This window comes from Schistocerca gregaria, chromosome 4 (assembly GCF_023897955.1).
Source record: "Schistocerca gregaria isolate iqSchGreg1 chromosome 4, iqSchGreg1.2, whole genome shotgun sequence".
Classification (NCBI taxonomy): domain Eukaryota; kingdom Metazoa; phylum Arthropoda; class Insecta; order Orthoptera; family Acrididae; genus Schistocerca; species Schistocerca gregaria.
This window is the reverse complement of record NC_064923.1, coordinates 313,909,383-313,921,430: the sequence shown is the minus strand read 5'-3', so window position 1 is coordinate 313,921,430 and position 12,048 is coordinate 313,909,383. Positions and strand designations below refer to the sequence as shown.

The following is a 12,048-nucleotide window of genomic DNA, read 5'->3' as shown; positions in this document are numbered from 1 at the left end:
GCCTCACAACCACAGTATGGAGAAAAGGATGTACTCTTTCTACAGTGAAAAATGTGAATGCCCATAATTTACAGCTTACAATTACTGCTTAAAATCCTCGCACATTATTTCCAATTCAGATCAATTACATTGGTTGATCCACCTATCACACTCAATTACCAGTAGAATTATCCTCCAATTACCTGTGATACTACAGCACCTACACTCAAATTCCATATTCCTACTATCCTATCACATTCACCTTTGTGCGATAGGCTAAGCTCCAAAAATGCTTATGAAAGTCTTGACAAGGTGTAGCTTTGACCTACAGCCCAGTAAACACTAAAAACTGTCCTGTACATGGCACTACTACCTTACGGGTTATTGATAAAATAATAAAAGCCATTACAAAAAATATTTTGTGACATTTGAAAACTTGTTCCTGGCTGAAACTCAGACCTGGGAGCCAGGTTCAGAACAGGACCTGAATCTTCTATTTTTAAGAGTTATCACCTCAACCAGTAGACTACTGGAGCACCTACTACATCTTGTTGCATTTTGTGATTGAGTGAGCCTCAGCAATTTTTCGGAAGTGCCAGCTGAGATAACAACAGAATTTAATCACAAACTGTTTTAATCATCTCATGGAAATATCTCATAGTAACAACACATCAACATGTATCCTGTCTTGTGTAAAGAAAAATGCGGCAAAGCAAGATATCACTGAAAAGAATATGATCCATGTTATGCTAAACTCACTGAACATGTGATGTGATACAAATAAGAACAGTATACTATGTGTGTCATAAAATCATGGGAAAATTCTTCAGAACTGCTGAAAAATTTTAAGCGGATTATTCATGTATTTTACAGAAACATAATTAGAAAAATTTCGAGTAGAAATCAAAGTTTTGAGCCCTGCATACCCCTCCTGAAGTAATCTTTACAATAAACTTCAACTAATACCAGTTTAAACAGAGTCACATACACAAAGATTATTCTCTCATTCTGTACATGAACAGAATAAGAAAAACCTGAATGTGTAGAACACTAAAAACATAACCTCCGTCACATATTGTATGGTATTTATTCTCAGTATAAATGCATTTACCCAAGCTGTTCTGTCATAAGGTGTTAATATGTAGTACAAGAAAGAAAAATTATTATTCTAAGTAAAAATGTAGGTAAGCAAGCTACACTGCTGTTTACTATGAATTTCTTCTTGAGAATAGATAATGATGGGTGACAAGCTTTCTTACATTTTTACATAAGTGTTATGATAACTAATCATTCCTTCACTTGAGAATGTAGCCATAGCAAAATAGAAACAATGTAATCCAGACTGTAACAGTATAATGAAAAGGATAGTTACTGCTCAACATAAAGCGGAGATGCTGGGTCACACAAAGTCACAATAAAAAGACCGTTACAGAATTAGCTTTTGGCCAACAAGGCCTTTGTCAAAATTAGACAACATAAACACACGCACATACTCATGAAAAAGCAACTCACATACATCTGACGACAGTCTCTGGCAGCTGGAGCCAGACTGTGAGCAGCAGGGCAATAGGGGAGAGGCAACTGGGTGGGGTTAAGGAGGAGGATGGGGTGGGAAAGGGGAGCGATAGCGGGGCAGCATGCAGGGATGAGGTGGAGAATGGGGCAGCTAGGTACAGTCGGGAGGCTAGACAGAGGTGGAGAAAGAGAGAAGTAAAATGACTGGGTGCATTGGTGGAGTTCAGGACTGTGCAGTGCTGGAATAGGAACAGGAGGGGGCTAGACAGGTAAGGATGATGATTCGCAAAGGTTGAGACTAAGAGGATTACAGGAACGTACGATATATTGCAGGGAGAGCTCCCAACTTCACAGTTTGGAAAAGCTGGTGTTGGTGGGAAGGATCCAGCTGGCACAGACTGAGAAGCAGTCATTGAAATGAAGGATGTTATGTTGGGCTGCATCCTCAGCAACAGGATGGTCCAGTTGTTTCTTGGTCACAGTTTGTTGGTGGCCTTTCAATCAGACAGACAGCTTGTTGGCTGTCATACCCATGTAGAATGCACCACAGTAGCTGGTAGATCTCATTACTGGTTTCGCAGGTAGCTTGTCTTTGATGGGATGGGTGATGTTTGTGACAGGACTGGAGTAGGTGGTGGTGGTGGGAGAGATGTATGGGATGGGTCTTGTATCTAGATCTATTGCAGAGGTATGAGCCATGAGGAAAGGGGTAGGGAGCAGGGGTTGCGTCGAGATGGATGTGGATATTGTGTAGGCTTAGTGGGCAGTAGAATACCACTATGGGAGGAGTAAGAAGGATAGTGGGCAGGATATTTCTCATTTCAAGGCACAACAAGAGGTAGTCAAAACCCTGATGGCGAATGTAATTCAGTTGCTCCAGTCCTGGGAGTTACTGAGTCTTGAAGGGAATGCTCCTATGTGGCTGGATGGTGGGGCTTTGGGAGGTGTCAAGTTACTGGAAAGATAAGGCATGGGAGATCTGTTTTGTACAAGCTTGGGAGGGTAATTACAAGCTGTAAGAACCTCAGTGAGACCCTTGGTATATTTCAAGAGAGACTGCTTCTCACTACAGATGTGACGGCCACAAGTGGCTAGGCTGAATTGGAAAGGACTTCTTGGTATGGAATGGGTGGCAGCTGTTCAAATGGAGGTACTTTCTGGTGGTTGGTAGGTTTTGATATGGACAGAGGTACTCATATAGCCATCTTTGAGATGCAGGTCAACATCAAAGAAGGTAGCTTGATGGCTTGAGCAATACCAGGTGAAGCAAATGGAGGAGAAGGTGTCGAGGTTCTGGAGGAATTGGGATAGGGTGTCACCATCCTTGATCCAGAGCACAAGGATATCATCAATGAATCCAAACCAGGCAAGGGGTTTGGGATTCTGGGTATTTTGGAAGGATTCCTCTAGATGGCCCATGAATAGGTTGGCATAGAATGGTGACATATGGGTGCCCATAGCCATACCCTGGCTTTGTATGTAGGTAATGCCTTCAAAAGATAAGTAATTGCGGGTGAGGATATAGTTGGTCAAGCTGACTAGGCTGGAGGTGGTTTGTTTGGAATCCATTAGGCATTGGGAAAGTTAGTGGTCAATAGTGGTAAGGCCATAGGCTTTAGAAATGTTGGCAGATTTGCCACAGGTTCTGGAAATCAGAGATTTCAAACTGTCAGGGAAATCTGGGAAATATCAGGTAAGTTTGGAAAAATCTCCTTTTTTTCTCAATAGGCGAAACATTGCACTTGACAGTTCCCTTTTTGTCTAGTTAGGTTGGCTATACTGTAATGTTGCAACAGCAGCCTCTATACACGCAGTAGGCGATACAGTTTTCTGTCCCATCTCATAAATGCAAGCGATTGAGTAATTACAGTGTATATAAAAACTCGTTTTTAGTTGTACTACAATGACAGGAAGTAAACAACTGTATAATAATGCATGTAAAACCATAACAATGTGCACCCTTTCGATAACGTAGCAAAGAATCAATAATGTACGTAGTTTACAAAATAAATAATAACCAAGCTTGCAATAAATAACCAATATTAGTAATTTTTCACTCACCAATTTACAGCGATAATGGCGCAATTCCCTCCAGCTCGCCATCCTCACTGTTGTCCAATTCATCGCTAAAACCGTCTTCATAGTCGTCATCGGCACTACAAATCATTAATTGTTCATGGCAACTGACAATGCCTTCTATTGTCTGTCCTGCTTGTATAAGCTTCTCGACGTGCTCTACTTTTTTTTCTCCATGAGGCTGCATCCACAGTCACAAGAGCTTCAAGCAACAGCTTTTCCACCTCTGTTATTGTAAAGGACTTGTTGTTGTTCCTTACATACATTTTTGCATCAATCCATATTAACTCAATAGGGTTGAAATGGCAGTGATATGGTGGCAGCCTTATTACAGTATGGCCCCTTGGCAATTTCGTCTACTACATATGTAGGTGTTGTAGGCTTATTTTCTTTAACAAGAGAATATAACAGAACCTTTGTCATACTCATATCCGCTGCAATATTTCGAGCCTGTAACCACTGCACCATAACTTCTTTCTGAACATTTGTGGTTGGGGCTTTGTTCTGTATCACCAAATGATATGGAGCATTGTCCATTACAATTGTTGTAGGGACAGGAAGTTGTTTTAAAAGGTTCCTGAACCACTCAACAAATCATGTGTGATCCATATCTTCATGGTAATCACCAGTCTTTTTTATCTAAAAACTAAAAATGCGTCAGGGACAAAACCACTGGAGGAGCCTGCATGGACCACAATTAATCTAGCTACTCTTCCCATTGGCTGATGGCTGCTACTGCTGGGTGTGTTATCCGTCCAACATTTAGTGACAGTTTCCCCGGCATTAACCCACATTTTGTCTAGCCAAATTATGGAATGAATGTCTCTGCCCACAATTTTGTGCAAGAAAATGCTAAGAGCAGTAACAATATGTGCCCTCTCTAACAGTACTTTGCGTCCGTCTAGCATTTTGTAATCTAAACCCATATTTTTTAGCACAATTTTTAGTGATGTTTTACCAGCCTTGAAGAGTTCACTTTCTTTTAAAGAGATTAATAACTTAGCTACAGTTGGACACTCTTTTCTGCTGTAGTAAGCAGGCAGCTTTTTCTTCTTTCCTGGGGTTGATAAAAATGTATTATTTGATCCAGACAGCTCGGAATCATTACGGCTCACTTCAGTATCTTCCAAGTTTTGTAGTAATACTCCCTTACTTACTACGGTTCTTGCACTAATACCAAGAGTTTTCGACATACGTTCCACCACTTTGTCGGCAGGAATTGATGGCTGTCCATGAATGCTTACGTAGTTTTTCTCCTGCTCGTAAAACTCACAAGTTCTGTGTAGTGACCCATGTTGGGAAGAACTCCCTCCCTAGCATCTATGGTGTGGATTCCTCTCCTCCCTTCCTTCCCCTTTCCCTTCCCACTGTAGCCTACTTCCACCCAAGCTAGGTCGCCAGCATGTGTAGCCAATCCATGGGGTGGTGCTGTTATGTACCCATATGGCTGAGTCCCCTGACAATACAGGGATCACGTTACTGATACCTGAGTTGTTCCCTCCCCATGTATGCCAAGGAGTGGTTGCTTGTCTTCTTGGAGCATTGGAACTCTCAGAGACACCAGCCATGCCAGGTGGCCCTTGCTCTAGCTAGGTGGAGCCCCTGAACATGTGGGTGGTGCCCCTGATCATAGTGGTATCAGGGCAGATGCTTGGCGCATGAAGCATATCAGTCTGCAAAAATTTGGCCATTCTCAAATGGCCATCTTTTCGAATGGTGAAGGATCATTAAATGCTGCTTCATACCACCTGTCAGCCATCCCTTCCCTGGCTACAGCATGAGAGGAGGGCCAGGCTCGCTGTCTTAGGATGAAACACTTTTCCCACTACCTCATCTATACTAGGACAGATGGGGACTCATTCACTACCACAAAGCCATTGTTTTTTTATGGAGAATATTGAGGACAGGTTTAGTCAAGTGGAGTCTCTTAGTAAGATGCGGCCAGGCTCCCTGCTGCCCAAAGCTACTTCTGCTGACCAGTCTGCAGCTCTTCGTGCCTGTGATCATGTTAACACTGTCCCAGTGTCTATTACTCCTCACCAATCTCTGAATATCTCCAGGGATTGATTTTTCATTGGGACCTCATCCTGCAAAGTGATCAGGAACTCCAGGTTAATCTGGAGTGCTGCAGCATTCATTTTATTTGACGTGTGCAGAAGTGTAGCAAGGACAACCGCATTGATACCAGTACCTTCATTCTGGCTTTCAAGGGGGACACCCTCCCAGAAAAGGTCAAAGTTATGCGTTACAGATGTGACTTGAAGCGGTATGTTCCACCACCCATGAGGTGCTTTCAGTGCTTGCATTTTGGGAATAGGCTTCCTGCTCTACGGCATACCCTCTATGTGGTGACTGTGGACACCCATTCTGTGAGCAAGCCCCTGTGTTCCACCACCTGTGTGTATCAATTGTCATGACTGCCACTCCCCTCGCTTGCCCGATTGCCCAGCTTACAAGAGGGAAAAGAAGATCCAAGAGTACAAGATTGCCTGTCTTACGCTAAGGCTCACTATCTTCAACTTTTCCCTTGTTACATCCTTCCCCCCTCCTACCTCTTCCTTACCCCAGCCCCGTCTCCCTCTACCCTCCCCCTTCCCTGCAGTTTCCACGACCTCCTGCCCAAGAGCCGCTCCCCTCCCTGGCCAAAGAAGTTCCTTCCCCCCCCCCCTCTTTGGCACCTGCCGGTGATTGGGCTCCCCCTCGGGACCCCTCTCCATGGCATCTCTCAAGCCAGAAGTCTCCTACCGCCACTCAGCTATGATACGCACTATCTGCACATCTCAAGGTGGCGCACTCTCTTTCGGTTCCAGATCTTGCAGAAACCTGTACTCCTTCTATGCCCTGACCTCCACCACCCTTGAAAGAGAAGTAGAAGGTACAAAAGTCCCAAGACACAGCCTTCCCAGTGTCCCTGGAGGTGCCATCTGCCCCCATGCATCCTGAGTCTGACATCTTCTTCATGGTTGTCACCCCATCCTTGTCGGCGATGACCACTGACCGTGTGTCATGACCCCCACACAGCTTCTTTATGTCTAATGCGAACTCTTGCCACATGATCATCCAGTGGAATTGTGACAGATACTATCATCACCTACCAGAAATACAACGTCTTTTCACATCCTATTCTGCGCCCTGTCTCCTCAGGTTAGGGGGGAGGGGGAGGTGGAGGTCTGCGCATTGGTTTGCTCTGATGTCATTAGTAACTGGATCCCCCTATGTACCAACCTGGAAGCAATAGTGGTTAGAGTGCAAACAACTCAGGCAATCACCATTCCAATGTCTACCTCCCTCTTGGTAGGCCACTTCCTTATGCTGAACTGTCTACCTTAATCCAGAAACTCCTGCCCCTGTTTCTTGTCCTTGGGGATTTCAGTGCCCACCACCCACTGTGGGAGAGTGCCGTTTCAACAGGTTGGGGCCTTGTCATTGGCCAACTCATTGTGGACCTTGATTTGTATCTCCTCCAATGATGGTTCCCCTATCCACTTCAATGCTGCTCATAGCACCCTTACTGCTGTCAATCCCATGATCTCCACCCCTGCTGTCGTGGCTTCCCTACAATGGTCATCCCATGATGAACTTTGTGACGGTGACCACTTTCTGGTGATTCTATCATTCCCCTGTTGTCTCCAGGCAGACAGGCCCTCACTTTGAGCATTCTGCAGGGCCAGATGGCTTTTATATATGTCAGCTGTGCACTTCTATACCTCCCTCTCCAATTCTGTGGATGCAGTCATGCAAGGCGTCTCTGCCACTATGCTTCATGCTGCTAGCACTGCTGCCCCCTATCCCCAGTTCCCCCTTGTTGTCAACTGGTACCGTGGTGAACCAAGGACATAACAGTCTCTGTCCAGGACCACCGACAGGTGCTGCAACAATTTAGATGATATCCTTCACAGACCAACCTCCTCATATTTAAGCTTTTCTGTGATCAGGCTTGTCACCTTATTAATCAGAGTATAAAAAATGCTGGGAAACGTAAGTTTCCTTCCTGGGGACATATGCCTCTTGACTGCAGGTTTGGTCCAAGCTCCATAGCTTTCTACACTGCCAGCGACAGTCAACTGACCAGGGTCTTAACCTCCAAAGTGCTCTGTGCACTTATTTATTGGTCCTTCCAGAACACCTCACAACATAGTGTGTGACAGCATCACCATGCTTTTCCTATACTGCTGTCTTTCTTCAGCAAAAATGCCAAGTTGAACAGACCCCCCCCCCCCCCCCCCATTTCAACCTGCACTACACTGAGTCCTGTAATGAACCCTTCACTGAATGGGAATTCTTGCAGACTCTTACCTCTTCATGGGACACAACCACAGGCCTGGATTCCATCCACAACCAGATGATTCAATACTCGGACATTCCCCAGAGGCAACATCTCCACAGGGTCTTCAATCACATTTGGCTCACGGGTGCTTTTCTGTCCCAATGGCAAGACAGTATAGTTATATCCATCCTTACCCAGGAAGAACCTATCCAATTAGCCTGATAAATGCCCTTTGTAAAGTGCTCGAGAGGATGGTTAGCTTTAGATTATATTGGATACTTGAATCTCGGGGCCTTTTGCTCTGTATCAGTGTGACTTCCGGGCAGGACAATCACCAGCTGCCCATTAGGTCAGATTCATAACAGCCATGCAACAGGTTTTTACTAACCACCAGCACATTGTTGCAGTCTGCTTTGACTTGCATAAGGCATATGACATGGCTTGGCATCATCACATTTTGGTTACCCTCGATGACTGGGGCTTCTGTCGCTCCCTTCCGATTTTTATCCATGAGTTTTTGTCTCACCAGCTCTTCCAGGTTCGAGTTGGATTCAGGAGAATGATATAGCACAGGATTCTGTGCTAAGTGTCACACTCTTCCTCATAGCCATCAATGGGCTTGTAATCTCTGTTGGACATATGGTTACCCCAGCATTGTATGTCGATGATTTTTGCACCTGCTGCAGCTCCCACTCTGTAGCATCTTCTGAGCACTGACTCCAAGCCGCCATAGGATGGGCCTCTGCATGAGCCACCTCCCCTGACTTACAGTTTTCTTCCTCCAAAATGCAGGTTACACATTTTTGTCTGCAACCCGCAGTACACCCTGATGTGGAACTTTGTTTAGACGACCAGCTCCCTGATGTTGTAGCACAGTCCCATTTTACAGACCTTATTTTTGATAAAAAGTAGACATGGCTGCCCCATTTCTCCACCTAATGACTACATACATGCAGAAGCTTAATGCTCTCCACCTCCTGGCCCACACATCTTGGTATCCAGACCATACCACTCTTCTCCACCTTTACCGTGCTCTGGTCTTGTCCAGACTTGATTATGGTAGTCAGATTTATGGCTCTGTGGCCCCTTCCACATTGTAACTACTTGGCCCTGTTTACCATTCCCCCCAGGGGCTCAGCATTCATTTGCTGGGTACGGGCTTGGCGACCCTGGAGTTCCTGAGCTGGGGACTGGTAAGCACCGCCAGTCCCCTGTCACCGTAAGCTCTGGGCATACTTCAATGACCAGCGTGCGGTGCGGCAGTGGAATGTTGTGTGTCTCAGGGAGTGGGGATCTTGGCTTGGCCGCCCAGATTGCGAGGATGGAATAAACCTCTATAAACAACCCCTCAATCTCAAGGTGTGCTGCACACTGATGAGATGCATGGCTGTTGAGGTAGAACAGTCGTTAGCGGGCAACCTCTGGGGAACCTGCCGCACCTCAGTTGTATAAGGCTTACCTAGGCACGCCGGGGCTCTGTCTAGGTGGAGTTCTAGTTCCTTAGCTGCTCGTGGGACCAAGATGGATCCTTCGAAATCCTCTTTTCTTCCTCCCAGCGGAAAGGGTGGGCTGCTGGAAGGTTCTAACACCCAGTCTCTTATGAGGGCTCATGCAGTCAGTCCCTCTGACTCTGGCACGTATTTGACAAGTCCAGTCTTAGGTAACAGAATGCATTCTGGTAATCCGAATGTGTTCCTCATTGTGAAATGGAAGGAGGGTAGTTTCGAGAAGGTTTCGCCCTTCTATATACAAAAGGGATTGGAGGGCATCAGTAGCTCCTTAAAATCGGTGAAGCGCTTACGTAATGGGACCTTGCTAGTGGAAACTTCCACTTCCCAGCAAACAACTAACCTGCAAGCTGCTAAATGCCTTGGGGAGTTTGCCATAGACACTGAACTGCACAGCACCTTGAACTACAGCCAAGGTGTTGTGACATGCCGGGATCTAGTTGACATTCCCAAGGACGAACTGCAACGTGAGTGGGCTCCGGAAGGTATCGTTGATGTCCAACATATCATGAAGAGGGTTGATGGCAATCTTGTCAAATCCGACTCCTTTATTCTGACCTTCAGTAGCACAAAACTTCCTGAACATGTTAAAGCTGGCTTCCTTCGCCTTAGTGTGAGACCTTATTTCCCAACCCCAATGTGCTGTTTTAAATGCCAGCGTTTCGGGCATACCACCTTAGGATGTAAAGGCAAAGCGACTTGTGGCAACTGTGGTAAGGCTGCTCATGAAGGGGTTGGTTGCTCGTCTCCGGCTAAATGTATTAATTGCTCTGGGAACCACCCTGTTTGGAGTAGGAACTGCCGAATATTTTTAGAGGAACGCAATGTCCAGGAAATAAAAACAACCAAGCGAATCCCCTATGGTGAGGCCAAGAAGATCTATAAGTCGATGCAACCTCCCACATTTGCTACATCTTTTGCATTGCTGGTTCAGAAGCCTACTCCAAAAGTCGATGCCTCAATGCAGACCAAGGTGGTGAGTGTTGGCACTAATACCTGCAGCTGTCAGTGCACTTGCAACGCAGCCAGTATTTCAGAGCCGGTAGCCCCTACTCGAACGGCAGACAAGGGTACAGTGGTGAATTTGGGCCAGCCCCTGTCACCTCCAAGAGCTGAGGCTGTTCCCAAGCCCAGTGCGCCAATTACCACTCCCACATCAGCTCCCCCAAAGCCCACCAAACCACATAAAGCTCCTGTACAGCAGCAACACTGGGTCAAATCCCGTGGTAAACCGTCTGACCATGCGGCTGTTATTTTACGTGAGGCTTCATCTGACTCTTCCCCAGAGTTGATGGAATACGACGTATGTGTGGGACAATCATCTCGCCCCACACCTGCCCCTCCACCTGCTGCGGTTTCCCCACCCCGTCGGAGAGACAGGATGAAGGTGCTACCCCCAACATAGATGGCTCCCATACTTCAGTGGAACTTGCAAGGGGTCAGGATGCATGTGGAGGAACTTCTTCTACTCTCTCAGGGTAGACCACTGTGTCTCTGTCTCCAGGAGACTTATTTCCATCCCTCATACTCCCCTGAGCTGCGAGGCTATACACTCCACAAAAAGGACGACCTGCATGTAGAGAGAGCTAGAGGAGGTGTATGTATTTTCATCAGGGCAGACTACCACTCCTCGCCTCTCTCACTTATGATGACTTTACAGGCTGTCGCTGTGTCTGTGCAAGTATGTCATCCATTGACTGTCTGCTCACTTTACTTGCCCCCACATGACGCACTTGATGAAGTGGCCCTCACCGACCTTCTAACACAGCTCCTCCAACCATTCATTATTTGTGGTGATTTTAATGCCCACAACGTGCTTGGGGGCTCTGCAATTACCTGCCCCAGGGGTAGAGCAATTGAGAGGCTTCTCCTGTCATCCTGTGCCTACTTGCTCAATGGAGGACAGAGTACTCATTTGTGCACAGCGACTGGATCGTTCTCTGCCATTGATCTCTTGCTTTGCTCTCCAGCTCTTGCTGCCAGTGCTCACTGGGAAGTGGTCGCTGACTTGCATGGCAGTGATCATTTCCCCATCTGGATTCTCCTGCCAGATGGCATGGGCCCCGAAAGGAGAACACCACGATGGGACTGGACACTTTATAGCCAGTTGGCCCAATTCGAACACTGTGCGACTGTTGAGGTGTGGGTGGATCATATTACCAAAACGGGCCACCACGTTGCTGCAGCAACCATTCCACAGTCCACGGGCCCCCGGAAGAGACCACGTGTGCCTTGGTGGAGTGCCGAATGCTTCTCTGCAATCAGGACCAGGTGTGCGGCTCTGCGTCGGTTCAAGTCTTGGCCAACTGCTGAGAATCTTGCAGTATTTTGGGTGGCGAGGGCAAGGTGTCGCCGCATTATTCGTGAGAGCAAGAAGAGGTCATGGCAACAGTTCCTGAACACCATTAATCGTTCCACCAAACGTTCCATTGTGTGGGAGACCATCAGGAGAATTTCTGGCTGTAATGAATAACGGCACTCTCCACACGGATCCGCAAGACATTGCCCAGACTATGGCAGCGTATTTTGCCACAGTTACTGCAACAACCAGTCAGGATCCAGGTTTCCAGCGCCATAGGGCAGTTGCTAAGAGATGTAGTCTATACTTCCAGTCCACCTCTCATGAAGTTTACAACTGCCCATTTTCTATGTGAGAGCTGGATTCTGCATTGTCTGGAGCTCGTGACACATCCCCTGGTCACG

At 46.5% G+C, this 12,048-nt stretch overlaps 1 protein-coding gene across 1 annotated transcript in view; it reads left to right on the top strand.

Annotated features, from left to right (window-relative positions):
• The window catches only part of LOC126365881 (dynein axonemal heavy chain 6), a 1,020,408-nt gene that overhangs the window by 741,666 nt on the left and 266,694 nt on the right, over positions 1-12,048 (top strand). The gene's annotated exons all lie outside the window — the stretch shown is intronic.